Source organism: Nomascus leucogenys, chromosome 24, assembly GCF_006542625.1.
Source record: "Nomascus leucogenys isolate Asia chromosome 24, Asia_NLE_v1, whole genome shotgun sequence".
NCBI classification, from domain to species: Eukaryota; Metazoa; Chordata; class Mammalia; order Primates; family Hylobatidae; genus Nomascus; species Nomascus leucogenys.
Genome location: NC_044404.1, coordinates 13,584,834 through 13,599,409, shown reverse-complemented (window position 1 = coordinate 13,599,409; position 14,576 = coordinate 13,584,834). Strand labels below are relative to the sequence as shown.

General features: G+C 48.3%; 1 pseudogene; it reads right to left on the bottom strand.

Annotated features, from left to right (window-relative positions):
* Positions 1-3,978: 3,978 nt before the first annotated feature.
* On the bottom strand, positions 3,979-11,055 carry LOC115832980 (annotated as a pseudogene).
* Positions 11,056-14,576: the final 3,521 nt, after the last annotated feature.

Below are 14,576 nucleotides of genomic sequence, written 5' to 3'. Positions count from 1 at the left end.
CAACCTCTACCTCCCACGTTCAAGCGATTCTCCTGCCTCAGCCTCCGGAGTAGCTGCAATTACAGACATGCGCCACCACGCCTGGCTCATTTTTTGTATTATAAGTAGAGAAGGGGTTTCTTCACGTTGGTCAGGCTGGTCTCAAACTCCCGACCTCAGGTGATCCGCCTGCCTCAGCCTCCCAAAGTGCTGGGATTACAGGCATGAGCCACCGTGCCTGGCTCATAATAGTAAAATTTTAAAAATACCATAAAATATAATCCTTGCAACACGAAATTACACCATCTGGTCCGATCTACCAGCAGATGGCACCCGAGATGTATGGATTGGAAATTTTGATCTTCTTAGGAATGAATCCAGTCCAGAAATGCCCACCCCGCCCCCTGCTGGCTCCTGGGGCTCTGCTGTTTGGGGGAATCGTGATGAAGTTGTGGCAGAGAGTAGAAGATGAGCCCCATTGCATGCCCTGGGTTCTTGTTGCCTCCCTGTTATCAGGAATAGGAGGTGAGATTGAAAGATGAAAAATGCTGGTCCGTCCGTCCGTCCTTCCTTCCTTCCTTCCTTCCTTCCTTCCCTCCCTCCCTCCTTCCTTCCTTCCTCTTTCTTCTTTCTTTTTCTTTTCTTCCCTCTGTGGCCCAGGCTGGAGTACACTCCGCTCACTGCAGACTCCCTGCGTCCGGCTCCCGTGATTCTCCTGCCCTGCCCTGCGGGCTGCCTGGGATTGCCGGCCCGCGCCACCACCCCTCCCTGGTTTTTCTCCTTTGGCTGGAGCCGCGGTTTCGCCATGTCGGCCAGGCTGGTCTCCAGCTCCTGACCTCGAGTGGTCTGCCCGCCTCGGCCTCCCGAGGTACTGGGACTGCAGACGGAGGCTCGCTCACTCGGTGCTCGGTGTTGCCCGGGCTGGAGTGCGGTGGCGTGGTCTTGGCTCGCTGCAGCCTCCGCCTCCCAGCTGCCTGCCTTGGCCTCCCAGGGTGCTGGGATTGCAGCCTCTGCCTGGCCGCCGCCCCGTCTGGGAGGTGGGGAGCGTCTCTGCCTGGCCGCCCATCGTCTGGGTTATGAGGAGCTCCTCTGCCTGGCCGCCCCGTCTGAGAGGTGAGGAGCGCCTCTCCCCAGCCGCCACCCCGTCTAGGAAGTGAGGAACGTCTCTGCCTGGCCGCCCATCGTCTGGGATGTGAGGTCTGCCCGGCCGCCACCCCGTCTGGGAAGTGAGGAGCGCCTCTGCCCGGCCGCCCCTTCTGGGAAATGAGGAGCGCCTCTGCCCGGCCGCCCCATCTGGGAAGTGAGGAGCGCCTCTGCCCGGCCACCCCATCTGGGAAGTGAGGAGCGCCTCTGCCCGGCCGCCCGGTCTGGGAAGTGAGGAGCGCCTGTGCCCGGCCACCCCGTCTGGGAAGTGAGGAGCCCCTCTGCCCGACCCCCACCCCATCTAGGAAGTGAGGAGTGCCTCTGCCTGGCCGCCCCGTCTGGGAAGAAGTGAGGAGCGCCTCTGCCTGGGCGCCCCGTCTGGGAAGAAGTGAGGAGCGCCTCTGCCCAGCCACCCATCGTCTGGGAAGTGAGGAGCGCCTCTGCCCGACCGCCCCGTCTGGGAGGTCTACCACGGAGGCCAGAAGCAATGTGGGGGCTGGACGTGGTGGCTCACGCCTGTAGTCCCAGCACTCTGGGAGGCCGAGGCGGGTTGATCACTTCAGGCTAGGAGTTCAAGACCAGTCTGGCCAACATGGCGAATCATATGAAAAATACGACCAACCAACCAACCCAGTGACAACAAAACAGGTCTACCCTGGAGTCATACTCTAATTTTTTCTATTTTCCTCCCTTTCTGATCCTTTATCCCACTTTCTTTTTTCTTCCTCTTCCTTCTCCTTCTTCTTTGTCAAATAGAGGATTGAGTTATTATCGTTGATCCATATAAAGTCCCTCTCTCATTTATTTTCTTTAATTCCCACCTCCCATTTCTATTTCCCGTCTTCCCATGTGCAACCTTCCTAATATGTTTGATATGCATCTTTTTGTTTGTATGTGCTTTTGGAAAATGTTTTGTGTGCAAAAAAAAAAAAAAATTAAAAAAAAAAAGAAAAATGCTGGGACGTCTGCTGACAAGAGAAAAAACAACAAGATGTATTGATCTTACTGTATGCCAGGCCCCATGCCAAGCCCTAAACATGAACCATCTTATTGGATCCTACCAGGGTCCTATAAGCTGTTGGACATCATCATCTTCATTTTACAGGAACCTGAGGCTCTTGGCTAAGATCCCTGACAGCAACACCAGCCCCTGAATCCTCAGCAGGATCCTTCACTTGGGTGCCCGTTATGCAGGCTTCCTCAGCACAGGGAAGGTCAGTTGATCATTATCCACCCTTTGATGATGTGAGATTACAGAACTCGCTGCACTAGTCTCTTCCTTGATAGGGGAAGAGGGGAGGTGTTATGAGAAAATCTCTCATTGATCTGACCTAGCTCCCCAAAAAGATGTAACTTTTTAAATGTCAGATGGAAATATTTAAAAAGTGTTACATGCCTGTATAGTTTTAGTATTTTAGTTAAAGGGAAAGTGTCTGTCTTTACTGGCTACAACCAGTTTAATTCAAGAAGGGCTGCTAGTCATCAGGGGAACAAGCAAGTGTTGGTGCTGCCCAGAGCCTCCAGCTAATACAGAATATGGACATCCCCTTCCAGGGCAATGGGAAGAGAGTGGCTCCTTGTGCAGTGAAGATGACGTCCACCAACTAAGGCTTCTGGAACCATGTGGAGACTCACAAGGAGTGGCCGGCTCTCAGCATCTGGCTAGAAGTGAAAGACCCTGAGAAGAAGGTGCTTTCCATGTGGATTGGCTCACTGTTCCTGCCCACTAATGTTCCAGGCCCTTGGTGTCCACCTAGTGTGTATTCACCCGCTGAACAGCCACAGAAACTAACAAGGAATTAACAGACATCTAAAGAAGTGAAGAACTGGAGGCCAAGCATGGTGGCCCACACCTATACTCCCTGCATTTTGGGAGGCCAAGGCAGGAGAATCACAAGCTCAGGAGTTCCAGATCAGGCTGGGCAAGACAGCGTGGTCTTGTCTCTACTAAAAAAAAGTATCCAGGTGTGGTGGCTCACACACCTGTAGTCCTAGCTACTCAGGAGGCTGAGGTGGGAGGATCGCTTGAACCCAGGAAATTGAGGCTGCGGTGACCTATGATTGTGCCACTGCACTCTAGCCTGGGTGACAGAATGAGACCTTTAAAAAAAACAACAAAAAAAGCCTGACACAGTGGCTCACACCTGTAATCCCAGCACTTTGGTAGGCCTACTTGCCTAGATCACCCAAAGTCAGGAGTTTGAGACTAGCCTGACCAACATAGTGAGGAAACCCTGTCTGTACTGAACACACAAAAATTAGCTGGGCATGGTGGTGCGTGCCTGTAATCCCAGCTACTTGGGAGGCTGAGGCAGGAGAATCATTTAAACCCCAGGTGGTGGTTGCAGTCAGCCGAGATGGCACCATTGCACTCCAAACTCCAGCCTGGGCAACAAGAGTGAAACTCTGTCTCAAATAAAAGAATGGGAGGAAACTGATTAAAATAACCAAATTTCATTTAAATGCCTTGATTTTCTTGGGCTGCATCTTAGTGATTGGACAACTCAGTGCCTTTTGTTTTTTCCATCAATAACTGAAGATTCCTGAGGCTTAAACTGGAAAACAGGTTATTTGATAATAGAGGACACCAGACAGTTTCCACTCAGTTTCCCTTTATTTCTGTTTCTTTACAACCATCTATGCGAGAGTAACTCCCTCATGCATTCTCAAGTCTGAATTCCACCCTAGACATTCCCATTCCCATTTTCGACTGTATAGGACACAGGTCCCCAAAGTCCCTTTGAATCCAGATCAACATTTCCCCCAAGTCCGGCCCCTGCTTGATCACCTTTCCTTTCCCACTTTCAGAGCCCATGTCTGAAACGATGGGTTCTGTGCTCCTTTTTTAGGATGTACCTAAGACGTAGGCTTTAGTTTCCAAGTGTCCAGAAGAAAGCGTTTGACATATCCATCCAAATAGGCAGGTATTCGACAGTAGCATTGATCTGCCTCCAGGTCATAAAATGACCTGTTGCCGCATCGAGGGCAGTAGTTAGTGCGGAACAAGATCCTCTTGGGGTGCCTTAAGTCCCTCACTCTCTTCACCAGCTCAGCCCTAAGTTGGGCAAATCTGCTCCAGCAGAGAGTACCATCAGCGTCATAACTCTCCCGCGGGGCAGGATACAGCTCCAGGCGTAAGTTGTTGAGTCTGATTGTGTGGCACAGCAGGTTGTCCAGGGTGGCCATGGAGATGGGATTTCCACAGAAGCTGAAGGTGGTGAGCTCATAGCAGCGGCTCAGGGCAGGCAGGATGGCGTTGACTTGGGAGTCTACGATGCCACAGTCATCTAAGTCCAGGTATTCAAGGGTGTCTGCAACTTTTTCTAGGAGAACTTGGAGAGGCACGAGACTGAAATTGGCCAGTCGGATGCCCCTCAGGTCCAGGGTCTTTAGTTGACTGATGCTCGGGCACTGGGATAGATGCCTCAAGTCTGATTCCAAAAGCACACAGTTAGTTATTGCGAGGATCTTTAATGAGGTCTTCAGACAGCTGGGGAGAGAGAACAAGAGGTGAATTCTGGGGAATCATAAGGGTGAGTGGAGGGTGGTGGGGAATGGCTTCAAGGTGATGGACGGAGACCATTTTTGCCCAAGCCCAGGGTCATTCCGATGGCCTGATGCTCAACACTTAGGATGATACATGAAGAAGAGCTTTGCCACTAAGGTCAATTCCACTTTAGGCCCCGTGCAGTAACTCACACCTGTAATCCCAGAAGTTTGGGAGGCTGAGACTGGTGGATTACTTGAGATCAGGAGTTTGAGACCAGCCTGGCAATCCTGACAAAACCTCCTCTCTACTAAAAATGCAAAAATTAGCCAGGTGTGGTGGTGGGCACCTGCAATTCCAGCTACTTGTGAGGCTGAAGCAGGAGAATTGCTTGAACCCAGGAGGTGTAGGTTGCAGTGAGCAGAGATCATGCCACTACACTCCAGCCTGGGTGACAGAGTGAGACTCTGTATTAACAAAAAAAAAAGAGAAAAAATTACTCCATTTGAGGCTGAGTCATTTCACCATCATCTATAGGAATGGATCAAGTTCACAGAATCCCTACAGCTCCCTTTCCTCATCTGTCAGGCAGAAAACCACATCTCTGGGCCACAGGAGCCCAGTGGAGATGCAGGCACAAGGGACAAATCCAAGCAGGATCCTGCAACATCAGCTGGGGTGGGCAGACTGCAGGCGTCCCTGACAAGCCTGTATCATCAGCAAACTTTCTATCACTTTCACCATTCTTTGTGCCTGCTCCCTGACCCTGTTTCAGAATCATGCATTACCTAGGTAATTAATTTACCTGGAGCTCAAAACAACATTTTACAACAGGGAATTAGAGATGGGATCATTCATGATCACCAAACTGTGGGGCACAAAGCTGATTTTCTAAAATGTGCAGGTTTGCTGAGCATTCCCCTCTTCAGTGCCCACTTCACTGTCCTACTTCCCATCATCTTGTTAAAAATTATCTTGTTGGCTGGGCGCAGTGGCTCACGCCTATAATCCCAGCACTTTGGGAGTCCTAGGTGGGTGGATCACCTGAAGTCAGGAGTTCAAGAATAACCTGGCCAACATGGTGAAACCCTGTCTCTACTTAAAATATAAAAATTAGCCAGGTGTGGTGGCCCACGCTTGTAATCCCAGGTACGCGGGAGGTTGCGCAGGAGAATTGCTAGAACCTGGGAGGCAGAAGTTGCAGCGAGCTGAGATGTCACAACTGCACTCTAGCCTGGACGATCAAAGTGAAAATCCATCTTGGAAAAAAAAATTATCTTGTTTGTTTTTACTTTTATTTATTCATTTCTGACAGGGGTCTTGGTATGTTACACAGACTGGTGTTAAACTCCTAGGCTCAAACTATCCTCTTGCCTCAGACTCCCAGTGCTAGGATTACAGGCATGAGCCACCATCCCTGGCCTAGTTTTCATCATCTTAACTTAGACACGCGTCCTCAGGAAGAATTCAGAAAGGCACCCTCACTAGAGCTGAATCCCCCAGTAGCTAGCTTCCTAGCATGGCAGCCTCTCTATAGCATCTCCCCTAGCTGATCCCTCTGCCTCTATTGAGATGGTTGCATGATACATATTTTAGGAGAGGGCTGCCAACAGGATAGTGCATGGACATGCTAGTATCCCCTTCACTGTTACATCCTCATAGGCTGGCTCGCAGTAGATGCCCACTAGCGTTTACTGTAACAGGCTCTGCTGTGGTCTGCGGAGAAAGCTCACCACCCTCCCTCACCTCAGCAGCTGGTCCAGGTGGCCTTCGAGGAAAGAAACAGAGTTCATAGAAAGCTTTTGGAGGTAACGCAGCTTGAGGAACTGAGTGGTGAATTGGGTTACAATCTGCTTCTTCTGCTCGGGGAAGTGTAGCGAGAGACATCCATGTGGGAGAGAACGAGCTCCTGAAGATTCTTCATCTGGCCCAGGTATGGGGTAAACTGTGTCAGCATGGGCAGTGCCCACTTGCAATTCACTTCCACCTCCTGGATACAGTCTAGGTTCACCATTTTCAGGATGCTTCTGACATTGTGGAAGGGCATTCCCAACATTTTCAGCTTCTTACAGCACAGGTGTAGTAAATCTTTCCTCTGCTTGACCCACAGAAGGAGGCAGGTGAGATATTCATCCAGAGTCCTGTTTTTGAGCCAAAGGTCTATGATCACAGTCAAGGGCTGCTGTCCTCTCATCCTTGGACAGTCCTGCACTGGTTTTCTGTTCCTCATGGCAATGGGGAAGCACCCATGGGCCATGGCTTCAGACCAAACCATCCAGAAGTTGTCAGAGACATCCTGTAAATCCAGCACTTGAAGTTTCCACCTCCTGTGGGAAAATAGAGGTGAGACTGAGAATTTAAGGACTCATTTCTGAACTTAAACTCCACATCCTGGATAGCAGCTCCTCCCCTCCCTGCTTCTTGTCCCTCTCTCTTACTTTTCTCCACCCTGTTTTCCCCTTGCATCCTGCCCACTTCCACATTTTTTTTTTTTTTTTGAGACCAAGTCTCCCTCTGTCACCCAGGCTGGAGTGCAGTGGTGCGATATCAGCTCACTGCAACCTCCACTTCCCGGGTTCAAACGATTCTCCTGCCTCTACCTCGCAAGTAGCTGGGATTACAGGAGCCCACCACCATGCCCAGCTCATTTTTGTATTTTTAGTAGAGTTGGGGTTTACCATGTTGGACAGGCTGGTCTCAATCTCTTGACCTCAGCCTCCCAATGTGCTGGGATTACATTGTGAGCCACTGTGCCCGGCCCAGTTTCTCACTTTTCATGGTGGCTTTCAGTGCCATTAGAGGAGAGCTTCCTGTTACCTCCATGGACATTGCGTGGTGAGCAGTGCTTTCCCTGAGGAGCTGGGGAATGGCCAAGGCCTCTCAGCTTCCTCATCACCACCATCCCCCCTTGGGCCTCCTCACTTCTCATGAGCCAGCTGTTCCTTCTGTTGGACACCTGGGCCCTCCCCACCAGCCCACCTGGGCCACCTCACCTGGGACGAACCCCGTGGGTAAGCAGTGCATCAAGCCCATCCAGCACAGCGTGGAAGGTGTCCAGACAAGGCATCTTCATCAGAGGCCTCAGAGGGAGGCGGCGGAAAGGCCAGGCCTGCACCATCAGCTTCAGGGCCTCATAGCGTCTCCTGTTGAAGGCCTCCATGAACAGTGAGGGGAAAAGTTCCTTGGGCAGCTCCTCCAGGGTGGAGATGGCCAAGGCCTGGTCCCTCAGCAGGCTCTGCCCCGCCAGCTCCAGGAGTCTGGGTGGAGTCCGGATGCTCATCTTCATGAATCTGCAAGGAAAACTTCCAGAGGACAAACCCAGAGAAAAGGCATCACTCTCAGGCCAAGCCCATCAATCTCATCTTCACTCAGGGCCAAAGTCACGGCTCTGGCAATGGTGAAAGAGTCCTCAGTTTACTCCAATTCTACGCTGTACTCAGTGGCCATTAAGCCAGCATTCTGCCTCTGCTGCATCAGCATGAGGGTCTCCCAAGCAGTGAGGTGGCAGGGCCACCACTAGTCCTTCCTTTCTATCCAGTGCTCATCCAGTGACTAGTGAGTATGGAGGAACCTGAAAGCTAATCCTTCCCACCGTTGGGGGAAATTACTAATTACTCAAGGTTCTAAAACAATGGGGATGGGAATGTCACACGCCTACATGCCTACATTCTCAGTTCCTACAAATAAGTTGGTTAGGAACATTCATGGGGCATCCCTAGAATAGGTTCTATTTGTTTTATTTTCATTATTTAAGCTTTCTTTCCCTTTCTATCTCTTTCTTCTTTCCTTCTTTCCCTCTCTCCCTCCCTTGTTTCTTTCTTTCCCCCTCTTTCTCCCTTCTTTCTTTCTTGTCTTCTTTCCCTCCCTCCCTTCTCTCATTCTCTCTCTTTCTCTCTTTCTCTCCCTCTCTTTCTGACAGGGTCTTGCTCTGTCACCCAGCCTGGAGTGCAGTGGTGGGATCTCGGCTCAGTGCAGCCTTGACCTCCCAGGCTCAAAGGATTCTTCCTCCTCAGCCTCCCAAGTAGCTGGAACCACAGTTATGCATCACCACACCCAACTAATCTTTTATTTTTTGACTTTTCGTAAAGACAGTGCATTTCGCTATGTTGTCCAAGCTGGTCTTGAATGCCCAGTCTCAAGCAATCCACCCACCTTGGCCTCCCAAAGTACTGGGATTATAGGTGTGAGCCTCTGCCCCAGCCTCATTATTGAAAATTTCAGTGAGAAGCTTTGAAACCTATGTGACACTGTTACCCATCATTTGCAAGATAGATGCTTCCAATGCACACCTCTTACACATATTAAAAATGAACCACTTTGGCTGGGTGCAGTGACTCACACCTGTAATCCTAGCATTTAGGGAGGCCGAGGCAGGTGGATCATCTGAGATCAGGAGTTCAAGACAAGCCTGGCCAACATGGTAAAACCCGACATCTACTAAGACAGCAAAAATTAGCCAGGTGCAGTGGTCTGTGCCTGTAGTCCAAGCAACTAGGGAGGCTGAGGCAGGAGGATCACTTGAACCCAGGCGGCAGAAGTTGCAGTGAGCTGAGATTATACCACTGCACTCCAGCCTGGGAAATAGGCTAGATTGAAAAGAGAGACAGAGAGAGAACTACATTTCCTTAGACTTCTTAATCTCTACCCAGTTAAACCTGATTGGATTTTTGGCTTTCTTCCAGATTAACTAATCGAATTAGATATTCACCCATCAAAATGAAAGATTTAGGGATAGGGTGAAAGTCCGGGACTCATTCACTGATTCCCTCCACAAACATGGAGTTTGACTAATACGTGTCCTTCATAGTCCTGAGTGTGCGATAGGGAAGGGTTGAATCTCTTCCTGATATTAGACAGAAAGGAAAAAAACTTGCAAGTATCTTTGTTGAGGGATCCTTGGCCACCTCAAATTTATCAAAATATTTCAGAGTTAAAAGAGTTTTACAAAGACAGAGATGACAGTCCCTAAGAAAACACAATAGAAATCTTCATGTATCCAATGATCAACTGGGTGGCATAATTTGTTTTGGTGTTGAGGGAGCTGAGTCTCACTTCGTCGCCCAGGCTGGAGTGCAGTGGCGCCATCTTGGCTCACTGTTACCTCTGCCTCGGAGATTGAAGCAATTCTCATGCTTCAGCCTTCCATGTAGCTGGGATTACAGGCATGCACCTCCACACCCATGTCTCCATTTGGGTGGAAGAGGATGTGATTGGTGTAAAATTAAGGTCAAAGATCCTTTTTGGTTAAGATTTTGTTTTTGGCCGGGCGCGGTGGCTCACGATTGTAATCCCAGCACTTTGGGAGGCCGAGGCGGGCGGATCACGAGGTCAGGAGATCGAGACCACGGTGAAACCCCGTCTCTACTAAAAATATAAAAAATTAGCCGGGCGTGGTGGCAGGCACCTGTAGTCCCAGCTACTCGGAGAGGCTGAGGCAGGAGAATGGCGTGAACTCGGGAGGCGCAGCTTGCAGTGAGCCGACACTGCGCCACTGAACTCCAGCCTGGGCGACAGAGCGAGACTCTGTCTCAAAAAAAAAAAAAAAAAAAAAAAAGATTTTTTTTTTTGTTTTTTTGGACAGGGTCTCTCTCCTTTGCCCAGGCTAGAGTACAGCAGTGGTGTGAGCATGGCTCACTGCAGCCTCAATCTTCTGGGCTCAAGTCATTCTCCCACACCAGCCACCCAAATAGCTGGGTCTACAGATCTATGCCACCATGCTCGGCTAATTAAAAAAAAAAAAATGTAGAGGCCGAGCACCAGTGGCTCACGGCTGTAATCCCAGCACTTTGGGAAGCCAAGGCAGGTGGATCGCTTGAGGTCAGGTATTTGAGACCAACCTGGACAGCATGTGAAACCCCCCCCACTACTAAAAATACAAAAATTAGCCAGACATGGTTTCAGATGGCTGTGATACCAGCTTCTGAGGATGGAGACTGAGGCATGAGAATTGCTTGAACCCGGGAGGTAAAGGTTGCAGTGAGTTAAGATCGTGCCACTGCACTCCAGTCTGGGCAACACAGCGAGACTCCATCCCTGTCCTCAAAAAAAAAAAAAAAAACGTTGTGTAGAGGAGGGTTTTTGTCATGTTGCCCAGGTTGGTCTCAAACCACTGGGCTGAAATGATCCTCCCACTTTGTCCTCCCAAAGTGTTGGGGTTAAAGGCATGACTCACTGCTCCCTTCAAGCATTTTGAAATGACATCAACCAAAGCACAATCAACTTTTTTGAAATAAAGACAGAACTGCATTTAAAGGAAAAAATTCAAAGCTTCAAATTGTTCATATGAAAAAAGAAAAAGGACAAGATATAGCTCTGTGCCATGGTAGGCTGCACTGTCAACATCCCAGACCGGCTGTCTGTAGTCAGATGGGAGTGTCCTTCCAGAAATTAGTGACTTACCAGATCTGGATGTAGTTTAGAAGGTGCTCAGACCTCAGGAAGAAACAAGCAGGAACTCCAGGCTTGAAGACGTTGGGTCTCTTCTGTGGGTCTTTAGAAGCTTTTATTGACCTTTCTAATCACAACTCCCACCCACACCCCTCCACGTATCCGCTGCTAGCTTCCAATCAAAGAGCGATATCTGATTGCATTTCTGAAGCTCCACCCAGTTAATCCTGATTAGGTTTTTGGCTCTCCGCAGACTAATGGATTGAACCAAATATCCATTCATATCACATATCCATATTCATTTCATGAATTAAAAAATGGACAGCGTTAGGGATAGAGTGGAAGTCAAGAATTCATTCACTCAAGGCCAGGTGAGGTGGCTCCCCTCCATGAACAGTGGGGGGAAAAGTTCCTTGGGCAGCTCCTCCAGGGTGGAGATGGCCAAGGCTTGGTACCTCAGCAGGCTCCACCCCGCCAGCTCCAGGAGTCTGGGTGGAGTCCGGATGCTCATCTTCATGAATCTGCAAGGAAAACTTCCAGAGGACAAACCCAGAGAAAAGGCCTCACTCTCCCAGCACTTTGGGAGGCCAAGGTAGGTGGATCACCTGAGGTCAAGAGTTCAAGACCAGCATGGCCAACATGGTGAAACCCTGTCTCTACAAAAATACAAAAATTAGCCGGGCATGATGGTGGCTGCCTGTAATCCAGCTACTTATGAGGCTGAGGTGGGATAATCGCTTGAACCCAGGAGGCTGAGTTTGCAGTGAGCCGAGATTACACCATTGCCCTCCTGACAGGGTGACAGAGGGAGACTCTGTCAAAAAAAAAAAAAAAGAATGCATTCATTCATGAAATCCACAAACACTGATGGAATTTTACTGATACGTCACCTTCATGTCCTGCGTGTGAGGCAGGGAAGGGGTTGATCTGTTCCAGTCATTAGACAGAAAAATAAAACCTGAGAATAGTGTTGTTGGGAGATCTTTGGCCACATCAAAATTATAAAAATGCTTTCTCGTTAAAATAGCTTTATAAAAACAGAGGAGTCATCCCTACAAAATAAGAATAAAGATCTCCCTGTATGGTATTGTCTTGTGGGTTTTATATCACCTAAGGTAGCAGTTTATTCGCTCGTGCTGGTGTAAGAGAGGTGCCACTGAGGGCCTGAGTGGTCTCAGGGCTTAGGTTAAGGCTTCTCTGGAAGAAATTGAAACGATACCTGTAAACTTCATAAATTTAATCAGTGAAGAAGGGAGGGGAGAAACAAAAATAAACGAAGCTTGCAGCTCATTCAGCATTCACCATGAGGTCAGCTTGCTATCTGACCTTCTTCCTCATGGTTGCTGGCAGCTGACTGTCCCAAAATCAAGTAGACCTTAGATTGCAGTTCCCCTTAACTGCCCTGCAGACAACAATTTAAGCCTTGTAAAACATTAACTTTTTCATTTTAGATATTCTTTCAGGTTCTGCATGTCAGTGAAACTACTGATGCCAGCTGATCTGAATGGCTCTGCAAGGCACCAACTCACCAAAGGATGCAGTTTCGACATCCTGATGACTTCATCCCTCTTACCTCTACACCAACTTTCCAGCCCCTTGCTAGCCAGGATCCACTGGAAACCCCCAGTACTCCTTGGAGAGATGAATTTGAGGATCTCCTCCTAGCTCCTCATTTAGCCACTCTATGTTCATTAAACTCTCTGCTGCAAACCATGCTGTCTCAGAATATTGGTAAGCTACTGTGCAGCAGGCACAGGAACGTGATCATCCTGTAATCTGTAAAATCTTATCTGTGTGATCACCTGTCTAGTAAAGTGCGTTCTCCCACCATGGGAGATTTCTCTAGAGATACCCCAGAAAGGAAACGCATTTTATAATCATTTTTTTACCATGACCGTGACATCAGCCTTTGTAAAAATGGAAGCTACAACCCATCCTGGAAACGGACACGCAATTACAAGAATTGTAGCCTTTTTACATGGCTCACTGTCATCACTGGTCCATGACATTCCGTTTTCTTGCAGCTATATGTGTGTATGTCTACCTACTCATATCTGTATCTACACCTATTTTTTATTACCATGATTCACTTCCAATCCCCTTTCCATAGATAGCCACTCTACTCTTTGACCAAGCCTTGAATTTGCATGTGACCTCTTAGAATATAAGTATATAGAAAGTATATAGAATATATACTTGAATTTTGTATGTGTATTTATATTAATCCACATATATGCTATACTGTATGATGCTACAGAAAAGGGCCTGACAATTAATTGTCCAGTCCTAGACACTTTGGAGAGTGAATGGACATGTTGTTATAATTAATTACTTTTTTCGGAGATGGAGTCTCACTCTGTCGCCAGGCTGGAGAGCAATAGTTTGATCTTGGCTCACTGCAAACTCTGCCTCCTGGATTCAAGTGTTTCTCCTGACTCAGCCTCCCCAGTACCTGGGATTATAGGTGCCCACCACCATGCCCAGCTATTTTTTGTATTTTTAGTAGAGAGTTTTGCCATGTTGGTGAGGCTGGTCTCGAACTCCTGACCTCAGGTGATCCGCCCACCTCGGACTCCCAAAGTGCTGAGATTACACATGTGAGCCACCCCACCTGGCCTTGTTATAATTAAGATTTTCAGAACAATAGGGGTGTATGAAGTCTTATAATCACCTTTACCATAGACCTTGGTCTCTTACCTAAGTTTGTAACTAATATACTTTTCAAATATAATAACAATAAAAATATCCTTGCTTGCCCTATGTCAAATCCAGCTGGAAGTATTTAAATAGATTAACTTACAGCACTCTGTGAAGTCAGTATTGCTATTATCCCATTTTATAGGTCAATGAGCTAAGGCACAGAGAGGTTAAGTAAGTTGGGTAAGATCCACTGGCCACTGAGCCAGTGTTTTCTTTTTTTTTTTTTTTTTGAGACAGTGTCTCGTGCTGTCGCCCAGGCTGGAGTGCAGTGGCGCCATCTCCGCTCACTGCAAGCTCCGCCTCCCGGGTGTCACGCCATTCTCCTGCCTCAGCCTCCTGAGTAGCTGGGACTGCAGGCGCCCGCCACCATGCCGGGCTAATTTTTGTATTTTTAGTAGAGACAGGGATTCACCGTGTTAGCCAGGATGGTATTGAGCCAGTTTTGAACCTAAATTAAACAGTCTGGATCTGCTTGAACTGGAGTCTTTACTACTAACCAAAATACCTACGTGCCTCTAAATCCTAAGTTGCTGAGGGTCTTCCCTTGTTTCATATCTCAGTAGGAAGGGAGCTAATGTTTATCCATTACATCTGATGTTTAATGCAAGTTTTCAACATACCACATTTCAGTTTCCAAAATATGTTACCATAAATTTAATTTGAGTTTTCTGCAATTCTTTTCTGCATTTTGTAGGAACCTTGCTTTCCCCCCTTAGTTTGTCAGTGTGCTGAATTACACTTAGATTTTTCTGTGATTGTCTGGCATTCCTGGAATGGCCATTGTATATTACTATAATGCTTTCTTTCTCTTTTTTTTTTTTGAGGTGGAGTTTCACTCTTGTTGCCCAAGCTGAAGTGCAATGGCACGATCTCGACTCGC